The sequence below is a fragment of the Nelumbo nucifera genome, chromosome 5 (assembly GCF_055504915.1).
Source record: "Nelumbo nucifera cultivar China Antique chromosome 5, China Antique-T2T, whole genome shotgun sequence".
Classification (NCBI taxonomy): Eukaryota; Viridiplantae; Streptophyta; class Magnoliopsida; order Proteales; family Nelumbonaceae; genus Nelumbo; species Nelumbo nucifera.
Window position 1 is genome coordinate 67,716,655 of NC_142653.1, and position 7,432 is coordinate 67,724,086.

A 7,432-nucleotide genomic window follows, 5' to 3' on the forward strand; every position below is an offset into this window, starting at 1 on the left:
GATGGCGTCAATGACATCATTAACATCATTGTTTGTGAAAATTCTTGATTAGTACCCTGTAATTTGGGCCTAGTGCCACTTTGGTCCCTGAACTGTGACAATTTAGTACCCAAACTTTTAAAATATGTCAATCCAACCTGTCATTAATCAGCCGATAAGTGACATGTGAAAAGACACAAATGCCCTTCATGTGTCACCTAATTTTCTTTATCAACCATCCAAATGCCTTCTCAAAACTAAAACACGATCATCATCTTCTTCCTCAACAGTTTTATCTCTGGTGTTGCTTTCCCCTACAAGCAATCCATGAGGGTGTATTCTCAAGCAGTCTCTCTTCAAGATCTAATTTGGGTCACAGAGCACTATTTCAGTCTCAAGGTTGAAGACGATGAACAATGTTTTTTTAAGGGTAGTTTTGATATTTTAAAAATTTTAAATCGCACATGTCATCATGTGATACAGATAACCAAGGTTCAAAGTATTGGCCCACATTGGTCGATATGTATCGTGCCGGTGGCTTCCCGATACATCCCTATAGGTGTTGTATTGAGTCAAACCATGGTTTAGAGGGTAGCTGGGACTTAAACTGACCCCTCTGAATCGGTTTTGAAAAAAAAAAGTAAAATATAAAAAAAGCACCGATACCAACGTATCTACCTATATCGATATTTTGAACCTTGATAAGTAATTGACTACTAATGATAAGTATTAAATTGACACCTTTTAAAAATTCGAGTACTAAATTATTTTATTATCTTATTTTAAAGTTTAGAGACCAAAATGATACTAGGCCGAAAGTACAAATTACTAATTGAGAATTTTCCCTCATTACTTTTGCCCATAAGTGGCATTTTCACCAAAATTTAATGATAAAAATAACGCTTTTTTTAATCTTTACGATCAAAAGTGACTTTTACAAATTTAAGGGTTGTTAGAGCTGAAGAGGAAGCATCAAGTAGTTCCCACTCTTTTGACCTAGAAAAATTCGTACCTCGTGCCCCATTAATTGTTCAAAAATGGTGTGTGCACTTAGACATATTCAGGGCTGTTCTCGGGTTGGGTTGGGTCGATTTACTGGCGTTTTTTCAACCGACCTAACCTGATTGGTTTACCTAGAAATGAAATCGAAACTGACCCAGTATTAAGTAAAACCGATCTGGTTGGTTTGAATCGATTTAGATCGATTTTGTGAATGATTCTCTCGATGTAAATGATAAAAGATTCAAGTCTAAGAAAGCAAAGACCAAATGCCTTGAAATTAAAAATGATTTGATAGATTAAAACTGATATATCAAAAATTTTATATATAATATATATATTTTTAAAATAAAACTGAAATATATATATATAACAAAGGGAGATTGACGGTTGAGTTCGGCTTCGGTCTTGGCGCGCTGCGCCCTGGCAACGTTCCCGCATTGGAAAAACACGTGTCTCTGAATCGTACGAAGGGTTAAAGTAAAACGCCTCTCCTTTTCTGTGACGAACTTTACACTCTTTCTCTCTATTTATCCGACGGCGACTGCACAATTATTACCGTCGGCAATAAGTAATCATTACGGCGGAGGGATTTCAGCAATTTACATGAAATTTTAATATCATCAACCTTAGTTTAGAAGGCTTCAAATCATCTTACACGATACAGAAAAAGATTTTGTGATTTTAGAACTTGAATTCTTTATTGCTAATCGTGCTAATTTACAAAGCTCGTTTCTCGACGGAGTTTCAGTTCATCTAGGCTCAACAGAAGTATTATTTGGATAATATTAAAGTTTGAGAATTTCAGTAGAACTGCCGACTGCCGTATTATTTGGATAATCGTGCTACTTCCTTCTCTTGTCCACATCGCCTTGGCTCTCGACATTGAGTACCTTCGCGGCTCCATCACCGCCGTTCATTCTATCCTACAGCATTCCCTCTGTCCCGAGAACATTTTCTTCCATTTTCTCGTGTCGGAGTCGGAGACCAATCTCGAAACCCTAGTTCGTTCTACGCTCCCGCAGTTGAAATTCAAAGTTTATTTCTTCAATCCGGAGATTGTTAGGAACCTGATCTCCACTTCGTTGAGGCAAGCTCTGGAGCAGCCGTTGAATTACGCCAGGAATTATCTCGCGAACATTCTCGAGCCCTGCGTTCGCCGGGTTATATATTTGGATTCTGATCTCGTGGTAGTAGACGATGTTTCGAAATTATGGACGACCAGAGTACTGCCACGCCAACTTCACCAAGTACTTCAGGGAGAGTTTTTGGTCGTACAGGCGGTTTTCCAGCACGTTCATGGGCAGAAAACTCTGTTACTTCAACATGGGAGTCATGGTGATGGATCTAGCGAAGTGGAGGAGGTTATTTGTTGTGAACTTGAAGGTTATTTGTTGGATTAACTATGTGCTTTATCTTGTATCAGGCCGTATGGGTTGATACGTCTCATATCGGTGGGCCCCTATAGGGGTGTTTCGGGTTATGACCTGAACCAATTTGAAAAGAATAAAATTAAAAGCAAGCCAAGATACACCCCAGCCAGCTTCGTATTGGCCTGTATGAAAGTTTTAAACCTTGACTACAAAATTATTCAAAGGATTAAAATGAGTCTGTGGAAAGAATCTCACCGATGCCGGTGTCCTCAACTTTACAGAAGCTAGTAGCTGATGGTACATAAAAGAGAGGCAGGGTATACCTACATAGTGGATGAATGTGAATGAAATGTCAAACAGATCATATTGGTGGGTTTTGAGGCCTCTTTATTTTTGTTGCGTCTATGGATTCATTTGGTTTGGCAATTATATTATATCATCTCTCTAGCTTAACTAGAATTACCATTGGAGATCAGGGGCAAGGCAGATGGTAAATCATAAGTGAGAAAATTGTAGATGGACCTTGGTATAAATGAGCAGCTACCGAAGACTAGTGCAAATGCGAAGGCTCCTTAGGAAGTGAGCAGCTCTGTTTTCTTCTGACTTTTCCTCTCCTTTCCAGGTGGATATTTTTAGTAGGATCACACTTGTGACAATTCTTTCCATTTCTTCTTCCGATACACATGGACCATATATACCTTAATCCAACTCCATTTGCTCTTCACTTATCAGAAGGTGATTTTTCTTTTTTTTTGAAGAAAACAATTTGTTAATCTTTCTTTATGGACAGAATTATCAAGCTGATTCAAATCCTTAAGGAATATTGCCTTCATGCCTGGATAAAGTTTTTCAATCTGATGTTTGTTTCTTAACTGTATAAACTGAACCGAGCTCCTAAATGCTAACCTAACTTTGTTGATTTAGGTGATGACTCAAAGGCGTTGATGCTTGTGCATATAATAAGCTCATGTGAAGAAACTGTTGCAGAGACAATATATCATTTGAATTTGGCCAATAATGTGAGAGCGATAGAGTCCAATGGAGTCTAGTTTTACTATTTGCAACTGATTAATCAGGTCTTTCTTTACTTTCTCAAGACATGATGAAGTAGAGGACAAAGTGGATTGCTAAACTTGGTGAATGATGAAGAAGAGAGTCAAAAAAAGAAAGGAACCAATTACAGAGAGCCGAACTTCTCTTACATTAAAACAACAAGTTTTTCTCAACCACTCAATGGGCTTCTTGAAGAAGATTAGAAAGAGGTACTCCTATCTCAACTAAAAATATCCGGTCAAACAAGTTGTTCCTGAGATGAATTATGAATAGAGCTGGCTTCATTTTCTAGCAGGTTTATATTGAAACGACTGAAGGTGGAAACTTTGCAAGTTCTATGCTTTAGGTCTCTTCATGGATTGGACAGTCCAGACATTGAATTGGCCCGGTCCAAAATGGTCCAAAATATTCATTGGATTGGATTAGACCTGGTCCATTTATAATGGACTCACATTGGACTGGATCGGATTGGACCGAATTTTAGCTCAAAAATCCTGCTTTGCATTGCATGATAATTGACAAATAGGCATATATCTTTGTCCTAATTAAAACTTGTTCCCATAAAATGGAAAGAACTAAAAAATAGACAAAAATGAGGGATGGAACAAAAATGGAATCAAAATCTTATGAATAAACTCTGGTTTAGAGAAAAAAAGAAAATTATAATGACACAAGACAGGCTTGGGTCCTCACAGAGATATTTCCAAATGAGCATTCACTCTAATGATTGAGATGGCAGTCCCAGAATGGATCCTCATAGTCAATTACTCTTATCCTGCTTCCATTTGGCAAGTTTCAGTCAATAACCCTTTACTGCAAAAATATAACTAATAGTATAGATGATTACTTGAGAACTCTAGTCATTTTCATGAACCTTGCATATTTGTATGTGCACTCTTCCAAAATGAAGCCTCTGTCATGTAGTTATGTATTCCAGTGATCCATAACCTAATTTCTCAGATTTTTGTACGGAACTACCCCTGTCTTCAAGTCTGGTTTAAAGCCAGCTTATCAACTCTGTTTATCCCTTTGGTACCTAGAGTCTAAGGAGGTAGTTTATCATCACTTAACCACTCAGATTTGCTGACCTGGTATCTGCACCAATTGTTAAATAAACACTTCAAGAACAACGACCATTTGACTAGTTATTCAGATTCAAGTCTATACTGAGCCTGTAGAGAACATCTAGGACTGTTTTAGAAATCCATGGTTTGAAATTAACAGTAATCTCCTCCCACCCCCCAAAAAGGGAAAAGAAAAATTCAGCCTCCTCTTTTGGCTCCATCATAAAAATAAGACATATCAAAATTTTCATTCATTGATTTTTGTTGAATTGAGTTCAATCTATTCATTTTATATCTATCCATCTTTTGAATGGCATCAGTGCAGCATATCTATTGCACATATATAAGACTAAACATTACATCATATGACAATCAACTTACCAAACTAAACCCACAGAAATGATGGTTCTCTTGTTCTTATTCCCAACATTTTCTTCCTCCACTCTCCCCCCTCTTCTAGGGTCGTACTGGGAACTTCACTTTGATTGGAGGAGGTGGGGATGGCGGATTATCTTGATAGCGCCCGCCATACCCTCTATCTCTAGAAGGGGATTCTGCATTTACGTTATCAACAAGGGGTGATGTGCCTTTTATTAGGCTTCCTGGATTGACTTCAGTTGGGACTCCCTTCACTGGGGGATAGGGTGGTAGTATTGGATAGTCCCTATTCAACCCATCTTTTTCCCTCTCTACAAAAGAAATCATATCTTCATTTGGACCACCCTTAGGTTGGGGAGGACTTGGAGATACTGGGTCTTCTGCATTTGCCCTGTCAACAAAGAAATCAGTTTACTGAGTTAGAAGAAACTAATTAGTTAGTGAAGCCTTCTATCAAGCTCTAGCTGTATTTGCTTTAGATGTGGCTTAAGTTTAGCTCCCATAACCCTATTTTATGTAGTAATAAACTAATCATTCTATGTAGAGAGAGCTCTTTTGTTTGAAAGGCAAAATTTGGATTCTGGCTAAATAGCTATTTCAAGCCATACATGGACTATAGTTTGGATGAAAGCTTGACGCCATGATACTTACAATAATTGCAAGAGCGATAGAAGAAGCATAAGATGGAACAGGCACAAAAGAACTAATGAGAAACCCATCTTGTTTTGTGTTCTTAGTTACCCAAAGACTAAACCAACCCACAAATTTATATGTGCAACTATTCCTTTCACCTTTAAGACTGGATCAAAGCAAATTTATCAACATATCTTAATTTATCCCTCCTTTGAGGTTCTTGTTCTTTTCCTGATTAATTACTTAAGGGGCCGTTGCCAATCTTGGACCTTAATCACAGTTTGACATGATCCAAAGAGAGAGTTCACACAAATGAAGCAAGGCGGAATCATTTATCTTGGACTGAGCTCACAGTTTTGTCAGAAAACAGCTAGACCAAATGCATCAGAAACTATTGCCGAACTTACTTTGTTGATATAAAGGGGTTTGGCAGGTATAGGCCCATGTTTTTGGTATAGGTTCCATATAATCCCAAGCCAAAGATTGTTAGTAAAGCGAGATCATTGACAGTGAAAGGATGGAATGTAGTTTAATATATACAACCATTAAAATCAAAAGTATTTATAAGTGACACCCACAGAGTTTGATTAAATATCAAAATCAATTTTCACATTGCCGTGTTAAAATTAGGTGAAGCAGCAATGGGGTTGCGCATTCATCAGAAACATGCTCATTACTTGGGCTTAAGATTTGAGGATGAACTAACCTTTTTACATACTCTTTAGTGGACAAAACAGTTTCCTCTGTATAATGTACAAGATAATATAGCAGCTGACTGATAGTGTAGGTCTCTTTAATGCAGAGTGGGTCAAGCACTACTGACCTGGTCCTTACAATACGAATTCTACTTCTAAACCCTCTAAGTCTAAGCATTATTTCTCAAAACCCTCAAATTCAATGTATAAAATCCTCTTCCCTATCTCCTGAATGCTCGGCTATTCTGCATCTGCTAAGATATATAGGTAAGGTCCCTTTACTTTTCCCTCCATCCATCCCCTTTCATCGTTGCTTACCTCGTGGATGAAAATAGGAAACTCTCTCTGCTGCTCTAATCTACCTTAAAGCTCATGCTAGTGTATCATTCGTTCGGATCACCCTCTACCATTCTCCCCACTACAAACATCAAAAGGAGGTCTTCAGTACTATAAATTAAAGGGGAGAGACATAGTGAACCTGAACTTGATGACTAGTGATCCACTTGGATTTCTATGAAAGTGCACATAGACACACTGCTAATCATCTCAAAATATCCTATAAAATAACAATTTTGTGTAATATGGAATGACTACTAAAGCAACAACATACATTTGGTTAATGATACAGTGATATCATTAACCAAATATCCCATGGACTGATTCAGCCATATCCCATACATTTTTCTGTTATTACTGGTAAAAACTATACAGTGACATCTCATTAGTTAATAGGTTCATTCAATTCTACTGGCAAAACTTACGTTTACCCCAAAATCTACTAAAAACCGTATCATTAATAAATAACACACACCTTATCTCTGATTCTGATATGCCAACAACTAGTTCCGCAAACTAACACCATTCATTTACTCATCCCCAGAGAGCTTGGGACACTCAACAAGACTCGGTAAAAAGCAATACTGCTTCAATGAATGGGCCAAAAGTAAAATGCTATAAGTAGAACCGAGGTGGTTTAGCACAGTTAGCAAGTTCTTTGAAAAAGTCCTATTCCCTCCCTATACAATGAGTAAAGTAACCCGATAATACAAACTGCGTGACCACAGAGCACTGGAATAGGGAGTTTTTTCCCTAAAAAAATATGCAATTCTGGGATTAAACTAGCTTCAGCGAGTTGATTTTGAAGATGCCCAATTGTCTTCTGCCAATTGTCTTCGATAAATTGAAGAAAACTACAAAATCAAACGAAAACCATTCCTGTTTATCCATATACCACAAAGAAAATGAATCTGAATGGTTG

The 7,432-nt window shown here is 37.6% G+C and overlaps 1 pseudogene; it reads left to right on the forward strand.

The window, feature by feature from the left end:
• The first annotated feature begins 1,697 nt into the window (after positions 1 to 1,697).
• LOC148791730 (putative galacturonosyltransferase-like 7 pseudogene) lies at positions 1,698 to 3,653 on the forward strand (annotated as a pseudogene).
• The last annotated feature ends 3,779 nt before the right edge of the window (positions 3,654 to 7,432 follow it).